General features: G+C 40.7%; 1 protein-coding gene across 5 annotated transcripts in view; it reads right to left on the reverse strand.

Moving 5' to 3' along the window:
• ESR2 (estrogen receptor 2) overlaps positions 1–14,361 on the reverse strand; it is a 117,408-nt gene that overhangs the window by 54,155 nt on the left and 48,892 nt on the right. For 2 of the 5 annotated variants that reach the window (XM_049899542.1, XM_049899539.1), the window contains exons 1-2: positions 11,403–11,942; positions 10,908–11,152 (exon numbers count right to left, since the gene is read on the reverse strand). The exons of 1 other annotated variant lie outside the window; for it this stretch is intronic. The gene's annotated coding sequence lies outside the window, so the exon portion shown is untranslated. Of the gene's footprint in view, positions 1–10,907; positions 11,153–11,402; positions 11,945–14,361 lie in introns of those variants that run through there. 2 more of the 5 variants (XM_049899543.1, XM_049899540.1) reach the window with 2 other exon arrangements.

Genomic DNA, 14,361 nt, shown 5'->3' on the forward strand with positions numbered 1-14,361 from the left:
AATAAACTTCAAGTGGTTCAGAGGTCCAAATGTTAAAAGGGAGGTGGGTAGACAGGGGGAAAGAAGAAGGATGAAGGGGAAGAGAGGATGGGGGTAGGAAACTGCACAAGTACTAGAAGCAAACAGATAAATTCCTTTATAACCTGGGTGTGGGGAAATTCTTCTTAACGATAGCTCAAAATCCAGAAGTAATAATAATAAAAAAAAAATAATAAATTCGGTACTTACATGTAAATCTCTGCATATCAGTAGCTAAATGTAAATCTTTGCATATTATAAAAACACCATAAAACCAAAAACCAAACCCATTGCCACTGAGTTGGCTCTGACTCATAGTGACCCTGTAGGACAGAGTACAATTGCCTCATAGGGTTTCCCAGGAGTGCCTGGTGGATTCAAACTGCCGACCTTTTGATTAGCAGCTGCAGCACTTAACCACTATGCCACCAGGGTTTCCAAAAACACCACAAGCAAAGTCAAAAGACTAATGACAAAGTGGGAAAAAATATTCTCAATTTATTTCAGAAACAAGGGGCTAATCTTCCTAATAGAGAGAGCTCTTAAGGTGAAAAGGACAAAAAATTCATTAGAAAAACAGGCAAAAGATATGGACAGAACACAGAAAAAGAAAAGCAAATAGCTCTTAAACCATAAAAAGATGCTCAACTGACCCATAAGAGTGACGCAAATTAAAAGTATATGGAGATACCATTTCTCACTTATCTATTGTGTTTGGCAAAAATTCAAACGTTTGACAACACACTTTCTTGGTGAGCTCTGTGTAGCAATGGACTCTCCTCCATTGCTGGGGAGAGTGCAGAATAGCACAACATCCTTGGATATTTGGCAATACATAGAAAAACTGCATATGTTTTTACCCTGTGGACTATGAGTCCATAGTGACACTCAAAAAAGAAAAAATCATCATTTCCTTCCATTACACCTGATTTCCACATCTGTTCTTCACTCAGAAAATTTGTGATTAAAGGGAAAAAATGAAGCCCGTACCCTGTCTTTTTAAGCGGATTTGTAGTTTATTGTAAGGTGGGGAGAAACTCTTCTTTACAGAGAATATCACCTAATAAATGGTTTAGAAAAATATATATATACTTACATATAAAAACAAAGCAAAGAAGTCAAATGTTAATTACTGAATCTAGATGGCGGGTATACAGGCATTCATTACACTAGTCTTTCAACTTTTCTGTAAGTTTGAAATTTTTCATAATAAGAAGCTTTGGAGAAAAATACAAAATAATACAACAGATTAAAAATGGAAACCTTAAAAAAGGTTAGAATAACTGGAATAATATAATCTGTGGAAGGGAACAATGACCACTCAGAAAGACCGTTAAAGAAACTTGTCTTAAGAAGTTCTCCATCTTTAATATTTTCAGCTTTAGCAATCACCTATTTCTATTTGTAGGTGGCTCTCTAGAGCTCCTGATTCCTTACTCCTGACATTTTGATTTGAATGCCCACTCCATTTGTCCTTGTTGTTGTTAGGTGCTGTTGAGTCGGTTTCACTCATAACTATCCTGTGTACAACAGAATCTGTACAACAGCCACTGTGTCAATCCATCTCATTGAGGGTCTTCCTCTTTTTTGTTGGCGCTCTACTTTACCAAGCATAAAGTCCTTCAGTAGGGACTGGTCCCTCCTAATAACATGTCCAAAGTATGTAAGACAAAGTCCCCATCTTCCCTTCTAAGGAGCATTCTGGCTATACTTCTTCCAAGACAGATTTATTCATTCTTCAGGCAGTCCATAGTATATTCAATATTCTTCACCAGCACCACAATTCAAATACATCGATTCTTCTTCAGTCTTCCTTATTCATTACCCATTTGCCCTTAAAACAAAATATATTAATGGTGGCTTTAAAATATGTCCACAAATTCTTCAACTCTCCTCCCTAATTTCCTCCCTCCTTCTTGAGGCAGAACACAGTGGCTCACTTCAAATGAATAGATAATGGCGGAAGTGAAGTTGTGCGGCTTCCAAGACAAGGTCATAAAAGGCATTGCGGACTCCTCCTTGCTCATGCTGTCTCTCTCTCTCTCTCGCATTTCTTGCTCTAGAAGAAGCTAGCTGCCATGTTGCAAGGATGCTGCAGCAGCTCTTTGGAGAAGTACACATGGTGAAGAACAGAGGCCTCCTACCAATGACCAGCAAGGAACTTAGGCCTCCAGACAACATTTATGTAAGCACAAAAATTTGGAAGCAGGTCCTCCAGCCCCAATCAAGCCTTCAGATGACTATAGCCCTGGCCGACATCTAGACTGTAACCTCATGAGAGAAACTAAGCAAGAATCACCCAGTTAAGGCTGCTCCTGGATCCATGACCCTCAGAAACTATGTGAGATAATAAATGTGTGTTGTTTTGAACTGTACAGTTTGGAGGTAATTTGTTGCACAGCAATAAATATACTACAATATCCAAGGTGTAATTCATCATTGTCCTACCCAAAAACCACTCCTTATTTTCCTATTTGTGTTAATGGCAAAGCTCCACTACAGTTATCTTTGACTTTGTCTGTTTAGCCAGTTACCTTCAGTCACCAAGGTACAGAGGTTCTTTTCTCCTCAGTGCCTTTTCCCGTGTTCTGTCTTTTGCCTCCATCTGAAGCAAGCTCTCATGACTTCTTATCTGTGCATCTGTAGCAGGCTCCTTATTGCTCCTTGTCTCCAGTTAGCTCCTTCTCCAGTTCCATATAGCTGCCAGGTTAACATTCTTAAATTCCAGCTCTGGTCAGCTCTGCTTCCCAGCAGCCTGTGCAATGAGTCACACTCTCCTAGCATTCAAGGCAATTCCACTACATTGCCCCAACTAACCATTCCATTATAATCTCCTCTCATTTATAATCTGCCATGTCCATAAGAAGTATAAAAAGCATAATGAGAAGTGGTTGGCATTTTATGCTCCAGCATTTTATTCATTCATGTTATTGTTGTTGTGTACCGTCAAGTTAATTCTGGCTCATAGCAGCCACACAGGACAGAGCAGAACTGCCCCCATAGGGTTTTCAAGGCTGTAATCTTTACAGAAGCAGACTGCCACATCTTTCTCCCAAGCAGCAGCTGGTGGGTTCAAACCATCAACCTTTTGATTAGCAGCTAATCGCTTAACCACTGCACCACCAGGGCACCTTATTCGCTTATCTAAAAACCCAAAACCAAATCTGTTGCTGTCAAGTCAATTCCAAATCATAAAGGCCCTACAGGACAGAGTAGAACTGCCCCATAGGGTTTCCAAGGAGTGGCTGTTGGATTCGAACTGTCAACCATTTGTTTAGCAGCTGAGCTCTTAACTTGCACCACCAGGGCTCCTATTCACTCATAACCCCCCTATAAGCACTTACATACAAATCCAATCCTCCATTTTATATTATAACTATATTGGATCTTTCTTGGAATGGTAGAGATGGAGTGGGAGAGCAAGAAGTAAGTAAAATTACATTTTAAGCTCTTTGAAAACACAAGCTATTTATTCACCATCTACTAAATATGTCATAGTGAAAGAGTATGAGAAAATGTGCTTAAAATATAAGATATCACTAAGCCAAGTGTTCTAATCCATCAGTAAGCATGGCACTGTGCTGAAGAAAGGGGATCTAAAGGAGTGCCAAGACACACACCCTGCCCTCATGGAGCTAATGGGCAGGGCAACGGAGGTAGGATAGACCGGTAAAATGATAAGGAACTAATACAAATGTGGTCCAACTTCTAATCAGCTTGAGTTGATTAGAACTTTCTCAAAAAATTTGACCACGAAGGAAAAGAGAGAAGGTAGCTGGAGAAGAGTATAGGATCAAGGATGGTGTTTAAAAAGAGAAGCTCATGCATATTTAAATATTTAAATATCCTAGATATTTAAATATCTAGGCGTGGTTGAGTAGAGGAGAGACCACAGGAGTTAGCAGTTGGGTCATTGGTAACCTTTAGGACAGCAGCTCAGCATTGTTAAGGCACTTATCTCTCAATTTGCCCTAAAAGTACCTCCTCTATTTCAATCCACCTACATATACATCTGCTCACTGTGCTTATGTTTTGAATACTATACCTTGGTGATCATACTGTAGTGTACTGTTTTTGCTACATGATCTGAGCATACCTTAATGTAGCCAAATGTTTTATCAAAAGATATTTAAAGTGCTTCAACAACACAATTTAAACAGTGTCTTAGTTATCTAGTGCTGCTGTAACAGAAATACCACAGTGGATGGCTTTAACAAACAGAAGCTTAGTCTCTCACAGTTTAGGAGCCTACAAGTCCGAATTCAGGGCGCCAGCTCTAGGGGAAGGCTTTCTCTCTCTGTTGGCTCTGGGAGAAGGTCCTTGTCTCCTTTAAACATTTGCAGGCCCAGTGTTCCTTGGAGATCTCCCTATGTCTTAGCATCAATCTTCCCCTGGGTCTAGGAGGTTCTCAGCACAGGGACCCCAGGTCGAAGGACGCACTCCACTCCCAGCTCTTCTTTCTTGGTGGTAGTGAGGTCCCTCTCTCTCTGCTCATTTCTCTCTCCTTTTATTTCTTGTAAGATAATAGGTGATGCAGGCCATACCCCAAGGGATCTCCCCTTACATCAGACCAGGGCTATGACCTGAGTAAGGGTGTTGCATCCCACCCTAATCCTCATTAACATGACCTAATCCTGCCTCATTAACATAACAGACAGCTCACTCCCAAATGGGATCATAACCACAGGCATAGAGACTAAGATTTACAAAAAAAACTCAGAAAAAAAACACATCACAAAATGGAGGACAACCACATAATACTGGAAATCATGGCCTAGCCAAGCTGACACATATTTTGTGGGGACACAATTCAATCCATGACAAACAGTATATATTATAACAATTGAGAACAAAATACTTACAATTGAAAGCAAAATACTTAAGTTAATATGCATAACAAATTAGATTTATGCATAATAAAATCATATTGGCAATAATTAAGTTTTATATTTCTTCAACTTGTTGAAAAAAAGGTAAAAGAAAACAAGATGGCCTACCAAATTTAATAAAAAGCATGTCCAAATGTCAGTATGCATTTATAGTAAGTTTCTTACACAGAGTATGCTCAACGTAAACATATTGAAAAAAGGACAAAATCAATACTTTCCATCAAGTGAAGATTAAATTATATTCAGGAAGTTATGAGGCAGAAAAGAAGTGAATTTTAGAATAAGAATTTAGTCCAGAGACTTCTAGTTAATTCTTAATGAAAAAAAAAAATCAATTAAATGGTTTAAACAATAAAATATGCTCTGAACATTTTGGTTAATCAAGGTTTTACTGAATTTCACGTTTACACTGTTGAAGAGAAATGTATTTTAGCATAAGTAGTTCAGCAAAGCCAACACAACAAACTATCAGAAAACCACTGTTATTTTTTTCCTTTCACTAGGCCTCTTAAAAATATAAACATCTACTGATACAAAGCTTGTAGTCACATGGAAATTCATGATTTTGAAATAATACTTCCCACGTCACAAAATTTTAAATGACTATGACATCTCTCTAGGGGCAGAGAATCAATCGATCACTCATTTTCACTTACAACTGAAATGTTCATTCTCAGCCCAGCAATACTGAAATGACCTGTCAGCCACACACCACCAAATGGCAAATGCCAGGATTCATCCAGCAAAAAAATCAAGTGCCACGATGACTTTGCTTAGAAAACAGAGAGTTCATATATATACACCAATCAACTTCTCTAGAACATTTTTTCCACACAACCCCCGTACAGTGATTAACATTAGAAAACTGATCACTGGACAATGATTAAAAGGCTATTTTTATGGACTGAATTGTGTCCCTCCAAAATACGGTCAGAATTCTTATCCCTATATCTGTGGATGTAATCCTGTTTGGAAATAGGGTTTTCTGTGTTATGTTGGAGCCCTGGTTGTGCAATAGCTAAGAGCTCGGCCACTAACCAAAATATTGGTAGTTCAAATCCACCAGCCCTCCTTGGAAACTCCATGTGGCAGGTTCTACTCTGTCTTATATGGTCACTATGAGTCGGAATTGGAATCGACTCGATGATGGCAATGGGTTATGTTATGCTAATCAGATCATACCCAAGACTCTGTAGAACAGAGTAGAACTGCTCCATAGGGTTTCCAAGGAGTGGCTGGTGGATTCAAACTGCTGAACTTTTCGTTAGCAGCCGACCTCTTAACCACTCTAAATCTAATCATTCCTGAGTTATAAAAAGAGCAGATTAGATACAAAGATCTGCACACACACAGGGGAAGACAGGTGCCCCTTGAGGATAGCAAGGAACCAAGGAACAGCCAGGGCTATCGACAAAGAGGGAATCAAAGTGGTTGGAACCCTGATTTGGACTTAAGCCTCCTGAACTAGGAGAAAGCAAATTTCTGTTCTTTAAAGCCACCCACTTGTGGTATTTCTGTTACAGCAACAATAGGAAACTTCCTTTTTGGTTGGATCTTTTAGATATACCCAGGTTCCTGGGACAACTATTTGCCAGTGGTACCTTGAATAACTGGTAACTTGGTGGCCAATGCAAATGGTGTTTTCTTCTTAAGCAAACCCACAAGGGGTGATGAAAATCACTGAAGGAATCCTGGGAGATAGGCAAACAGATAGCAAGAGGGGAGTCTTCACTACTGGAGGCCCATAAAAGTCAATAAACCTGTTCTGGCTATTTGAGTAGTCCTACTTACTAAGACACAAACCAAATGAAAAAATAAACTGCAATAAGATCACATTTTTCACCATTATAGGGCAGAATTTTCCCAGCACATTCATTTCTGCACCCAAGCATTGCCTCAGTGATGGCAATAACTGGTATAACAGGGAAAAATAAACACTAAAGAGTTTAATTGTCGGGCCTGGCAGGCATGGTATTTCATGAAAGAACATGTACCCTGGCCAACAAAAGAACATGTACCCGGACATCCTGGTTCTAAGAATTAATCGTTTCCTTGCATGTCAATTTTCTTTAATTAGTCACCAGAGCCTAAAATAGTTGGTGAATATCCTTCATGACTAACAGCCCTTGTCTTCTGCCCGAAGACGTGGCTTTCCCATTCCCTCGGCATATGCACGTGTGTTTGGTCCTTTCGGGTCACATCTGTACATTCAGAGGGAAAGCTTTTTGTAAACATGGAATTACACACAGTGTTCTGTCCTTGCTGGGGAACACATTATAGCTTTAAGCAGAAAAAAAAAAGTTATTAAAAAAATCCAAATATTGACAGTGATTCTGTGGAGAAGTAAAAGGCTGGCACTAGAAATGGAAGTACCTATCAAATCCAGTTTAAGAATAAGAAGGCTGTTACCACCAAGGCTGTTTTTATGTATAGTCTGGCCCAGTGGACAGAGCAGAACCCTAGGTCCTTGTCCCAACTCTGCCTGAAAGCCAGACAATCCAAGACCAGTCATAAAAACTCCTGGGGCTTCCACATGTCCTTCAGTAAAAACAGGGACATAACAAGGGCTGCACCTTTCTCACAGTGTTTCAAGGATCAAATGAAAAGATGGATGTGAAACAAGGTATTATCACATATCCAAGAGGATGAAGCCAGTCAAGCACTGAATGAGTGTTGGACAAAACTTCCAGACAATTTAAGTTAAAACACTTTTATGGCTACCCTGAGGAATTTGCATTTTAGTTTTACTTTCTTAACTTCTGTTCTATAATCCAACAACCACTGGTCCAAATAGATGGCCAGAAATCTTAGCTGGGCTGCCCGTAGCCTGACAGCCACTATGTAAAGCACAAAGTGCCATATTCTTCTGACACCATATTCTCAAGCCTACAGACTTGGAAGACCTCAATAGCTCATCCCCATTCTTCTTCCACCTGTCTGCCACACATCTCCAAGTATTCAGTTCAAACACTGTGATTTGTGAGAAAGTCTGTCATCAGTTCACACTTATAGGAACTAGAAAGAAACTAGAAAGAATTTCATGAAAAAGGTACAAAATATTTCTTAAGCATCATGCATTCCTGATGTGTGTAAGTGGCTGTCTGGCAAGCATTACTTTTTAATGTAGCTTTTGCAAAGCAAAATGTTAAGGCCCTCAGTCAATTTGATAATAATTAGGAATAAAGAAGAAAAAACACTCCAAAATCACCATTTTACATGCAACTTTTAGGAAGATGTACATGTATCTTCCAAAATGAGAAAAACCTGTATTCTAGCTTGTTCCTTCCCCTACGAGCCCATGGACTAGGAAATAGAATTTTGAGGGCTTGAATAGGGTTAAGCAGACAAAGTCTCAGCTCTAAGACAGGGATATGGAGAGAGAATCCATCAATCTTCTCATGTGTCTTCTCTCTCATTAAGTCTCTGCTCCTTCCGGATACCAACAACAGTTATGGGTGATGCTCTACTCCTAGGAAACAGGACCCTATTTAAATATTCATTTGGAGCATGGAGAGGAGAGTTCTGGGTAAAGAGTCAAAAGATGTGACCAATCCAGAAACTAAAATGAATACCTTCAGATTTCTTCCAGTCCTGGGTTTGACAAAACATAGAACATTTTCCAACAACTGCTGTAGTCATTCTTTGAGGAAATATATACAGGCCGGGTAATCTGTCTTTCCAAGTAACCCTCACTCGCCTTCAAAAGCTGGAACAGTTCCAGCTAGGAATGCCAACTATCCAGCTTGCCGGTGCCTCATAAACTTGCCATTGCATATCCTAGTTACTGTCACAGCTGTGCTCTAAAGGCAAGCTGCATATTGAAAATGCTGGCTCTTGGTTTTTGTGGCACAAAGGAAAAAGACGTATCTTTATTAGCAGTGTCTAGCAATAACAGGTTCCTAATTAAGTGTTTACTGAATTGAATAATGTATTAAACAGTACAGAATATAAATTTACAAAGATTTTGTATCTATGCCCTGCAGTAAAATGTAGATTTCAAAGCATGAGCACAGAAATGAAAAAGCCCTGATACCCACAAATAAACTGGGCACAATCCTTAGGCCCTGTTAAAGTGAACGTTTTAACTTCAGCAGTTATAATCACTTTATATTTTAAATGTCTCCACGTTGTCATTTTCAATCCCACTTTTGCTCCTCACTGTTCGATGTGTAATTTCAGGTAGCTTTCTTAATCCCAAGTATAATAAAAGTACATTTTAAATGCCAAGATTATAAAGAAATAACACATTCTATTAATGTTACGTAAATGTTTTGTTTTTTAAACGGCCTTGTGTCTCAGTTTTGGATAGCCGATGATGCACACTGTAACCAAAGGCTTAAACCACAATGTAAGGCAAACTCGCTAAGAATGAAATCTATTTACCCAATATCAGTTTAACACTTAATCCAAGTCTCCGATTTCCCATTTGCTAAATGGCTTTGTCTTTGCCTCAATTTTTCCAGAAGTATGTAAGATTAAAACAAAACGACCACACTCCACCTACCCCATAAAAAGGAGGGAGACTCAAGTTTTTCTTCAGAAAAAAGAGAAGGAAGACAACTATTTCTAAGAAGAAATACGCTGTAGGACATAACCCTGAAATCAGAGAACAAATCTGTAATTTCCAGGGGCTGGGAAGAGGACTGACGACAAAGGGGCACGGGGGACTTTGGGGTTGTTGGAACTGTTGATGGAACTGTTCTGTGTCTTGATTGTGGCAGTGGTTATACAACTCTGTGCATTTGAGAGAATTCATAGCGTGGCTAAAGAAGCTGGATTTTACTGTATATAACTTCTACTACAATAAACCTGACTTTTTAAAAATGTTATTATGTCAAAAACAATGTGCTAGGCACTGAATTACAAAGTCCAACATTCAAGGGTACAGTTCTCAAGGGTTCTAGATGTAATTATCAAAAGTTTTCCAATAAATAATTCAAGTTCAGCCTTTAGTATTTTATATAATTATTTCATCTTATGTATAGGCTTGTGTATGTGTATATATATAGATATATATACATGTATATACAAATAGGTAGACTCAAAACATCAACTAAAATAATCACAACATATATTCTGAATCATTACCTGTTGGATACATATTTATAGAAAGTTGCAGTCTTATTCTTTGAAATAAACATATCAATACTAATGCTAATTATATTTTTCAAAGGGTTTCATTTACTATCAAAGTTTATCTTTTCAGTATTATAAATAAATTTGAGAAATGTAAAAGGTGATTACATTTATTCAAGTCCCTCAGAGCCACTATGAAATGTGCCCTAAATGTGTTCGGCATTGATTTCAGAGACCTACACGTATTGAGCAAGACTTAAATGTTAACAGGAAACTGGTTGCTTTTGAAATAAGAATGGTACAGTAACCCAACTGAAAAAAAAAAAAAAAAGAATACTTGAAGGTAAAATGAAATCCTGAGGTTTATGTTTTAACACCTATTGACAAACAAGTTCTTACATTTTCTTTCTTCTAGAATGTGTGTAGACACAGAGATTTTCTTCAAAAAAAAAAAGTCAAAAGAATAAGTGTGTCATGTTCTTTCCACAGTATCGTATTTACTTTTTACAATATTCACAGTAAAAACCTTTTCTTTCATATGTTCATTTTTTAAATAACAAACACCTTCCCCTACACATGTAGTAAAATAGCCACTATCAGTTTAAAAACTTGTAACCAAAGTAAAAATTTAGAACGGAATTCACATCTAAATACCAGAACTATAAAGAAAAAAAGTAGAAATCTTTTCTCCAAAGTATTTTGTACCACGCCACAAAAAAAGCTACTTTTTAAAAATCTACAAATAGTTAAGTGCTAAGCTAGTAAAATTGAGACAACCTTACTTCCCTAAGCAGAAATCCACTCAAATTCACATTTTTGTTTTTTTTTTTTTTTTAAATTCACCAGACTTAATGCTTCCAATGTGAATTATGCACCAAGGGTAAGACAAGGGGAAAAGAGAGCAGCAGCTGGGTTCCTCCTTACCAGATAAAACAGGCTAGATCTTAATCTTGCCCAGTCCGCCCAGGAAAAATGCAAATCCATTTTCCAACATGACTAAGGAATGTCAGTTAACGCATTTTAAAACACTGGTCATCCGAATAACACATGGTACATCTCCCCAGGCCCACAACCTCAGGCATGGAGTACAGTGTTCAACTTCCCAGTGTCCTCATTTCATCCACTGTTGGGAAACCCGTAGGAAGAAAATCCAAAGGAATTATCTTTTCCTTTTAAAAAAAAAACATTTACATTAGCACAATCAACCCGGAGCTTACAGGCACAAACTAAAAAAGTTAACTTGCCAGAGTCTTGAATGCAAACATTCATTCAGAGCATCAACTTTCTGTTTTCAGTAGTTCTCAAAACGGTTGGAATTTCTTTTTCTTTCCTTTCTTTTTTTTTTTTTTTTTTTTTTTTGCCTTTTATTGTTCTCAAATTTAAACAAAAAATCAACTAAATTTAGGAGGTGGCACCCACCTGGCAGGCAAACACCAGCCTTCCATCCCCTGTGATGCCGCCGACACGTGTTTCTCCCGGAGTCCCTGTTCCCCGCGCCACCGCGGCCACCGACTGCGGAAAGTGGCCCAGCCTCACGCAGCCAGGAGGGTGCCTCCCCGGCTCTCGCCGCCGCCTCCTCTCCGCGCAAGTTTCCAGAAGCGCTTCTCCTGCTTCGGCGCCTCGCAGGGACCCCACGGCAGGGGCGGGGGTGCGGAGGTGCGGGGGTGCGGGTGTCAGAAGGGCCAGGAGCCGAAGAGACCGCAAAGACCACGAACGACTGAATGATGCGCCTCGCCTTCCTTCCAGCGACAGGGGAAGCGGTGTGTGTGTCTGGGGCGCGGGCGGGAGCGAGCTCACGAGCCCACGTGACCACCGAGCCCCGAGCCCAGCGATCTCAGGGGGACCCCATCTCCCTGCCTCTCGATCCACATTCACCCCAGAGAAGAGGGCAGACCCAGGGCGGTGACTGTCACCCTGGAGCTCCTCTCGGTCCCCTGCAGGGTGAGAGCAGCACCGACGCTGCGGACTTGGGAGGTCGCGGTGGGCCGGCGAACGTGCTCCTGTGATCGGGTCCCGGATGGTTCCGAAGCTGACGCTGCCGATCTGAGGACTACACGGGGGGGATCAGGGCTCTAGGACCCTGACTCGCATGGGCCTGAGGAGCTGGATGTTTCGCTGTCGTTAAATATGGATGTCTGTTTTGTGAAGCTACGGGGCTTTGGATTTGGCAACCTTGCTTTCCTGGAGAGGCAAAGCCCGGCGACCAAGGACCAACGACGGGAGGTGGATGGAGAGTATGGGCTCTCAGCCCTGAGGGACTGTCTGAGAAGGTCTACTGCATTAGCTCAAAGATGAGGAAATCTCCTAAAACTCACCCACGGGAAGGTACCAGAGGGTGTGGGGAGAGATCTGTGCCCCGGATGCTGCGGCGCCCCTCTTTGCCGGCGATGCCCCTGTCAAGCTCGCTCCTTAGATGAAAGTCCACCGCGCCCCCTGGTGGTAGCTCCGATTCCCCCTGCTCTACTGAGTCCTCTCCTCAGCTGGCCTGGCCCTCCAGTCTGAAGATTGGGACCACACGACAGTCACGAAGAAACAACAGAGTCTGAGAGACAGTGGAGGGAAAGACTGTGCTGTCTCATTAGGGGGAGAGCAACTAGAGTGTATAAAAGCACTAACCCAAGCAAGGTGTATATAAATTTTTGTATGAGAGGCTGACTCGATTTGGAAACTTTCACTAAAAGCACAATAAAAATTTTAAAAAAAGAAAAAGAAACAACTGACTTTGAGGCAGCCATTGATGACAAAAAGCAACAGGAAAGCAGCAGATATCCCACCAGCCATTGTGAGACCCAATGTCACAGCTGTGCCTAGTTATCAAACCATCCACACATATGTCGTAACGGATATGGTTCTTGCTCTGGTTGTGTCCCCATGTCTCTGCTAGAGGAAGACCAAGGGGTCATCTGGAGGGGACCTTTTACAGTGCCAGTCTAAGTGTGTGGGGTTTAGTCAAGAGTACTTGAGAGGGACCACAGTGTGCTCTGGTTTATAAGAGTGAGGTCCACAGACAGTGGAGACAGATTCCAAACATGGCGAACCACCTACTTTATAAACTGTAAACACTGGTTATCAAAATTCTCTACAAGCTCCTCCAGTCCAATTTTCATGAAAGCCCAGACTCCTGGTTTCTCTTAAGTTCTAAAGTTATAGTGTCCTGATCCCTGAGGCAGAGGAATTAGTTTGGACAGGAGAGTATGTAGCTGGCGATGCCCAACCCACGAAGAACTGTAAAGGACAGGACGTTTATCATTGCTGATCTCAGCTTCCCTGTTACTTCTTTCTCCCAGGTATCTCTCTCAGGTACCCAGGACCCATATGCTCTTTCCTTTTTTTCAATTTATGGAGAAATTTTTAACTAACAGTTGAAAAAGTAGTTCTATTTGGTAGTATTTGCTTGTTAACAAAATATCTCTAGAATGGAAACTATAATGAAGTCATTTCAGTCACAGGTCTACAGGCAGACAAGGATGGTGAAGAGCAGAAGAAAATTAATACCTATCAAGTAGCTACATTCTGCCAGTTAGTATGCTGGAGAAGGGCATCATGCCTGGTGAAGTAGAGGGTCATTGAAAAAGAGGAAGGCCCTGGACAAGATGGACTACTGACACAATGGGGGCAACAATGGGCTCAAGCATAACAACAATTGTGAGGATGGCGCAGGACCAGGCAGTGTTTGGTTCTGTTGTACATACTGTTGCTATGAGTCAGACTATGAGTCGGAAGCGACTCAGTGGCACCTAACAACAACAACAACAGTATGCTAAATGCTTGCATAATATCTCCTCTAATTCACATGCCAGCTCTCTGAGGTAGGTAATATTGACCCGACTTTACAGAAGCGGAAACTGAGGCTCACAGAGCTAATACCAGCTTCCCAAAGCCACACAGTTGGTAAGAAAGAACCCAGCAACAGCAGTGGCTTTGTAGACAACTACCACTTATTCAGCATTTAGTTATGCTTTCCTTTCTATATTTCATAGCAAAAAAAATCCTATAAGATAAATTCCATTATTGATCATCCTCTTTTTACAGTTGAGAAAATGGATATTCAGGAAGGTTAAATGACTTGCCTAAGGTCACGTGGCCAGTCAGTGGCTGAGAAAGCCTTGAACCCATACCAGAGCCCAAGGGCCTGTTTTCCTCTGTAGTATGACAACAATCACTCAGAAATGAAGATAGCTTGGTTGTCTGCTCTATTTGGGACACCATACCTCCTGCAGACAAGCTCCACCTTGAAGCCTCCTGCTACCTGTGAAACACGCTTCAAGAAGTAGAGCTCCATGTTTTCTGAGATACTTACTGCAGAAGGCGTTACACTCATGGGGACAACATGGACTCCTTTTTGAAGACCCTCAAACACCCACAGAAGCTGTGTATT

This window comes from Elephas maximus, chromosome 10, assembly GCF_024166365.1.
Source record: "Elephas maximus indicus isolate mEleMax1 chromosome 10, mEleMax1 primary haplotype, whole genome shotgun sequence".
NCBI lineage: Eukaryota > Metazoa > Chordata > Mammalia > Proboscidea > Elephantidae > Elephas > Elephas maximus.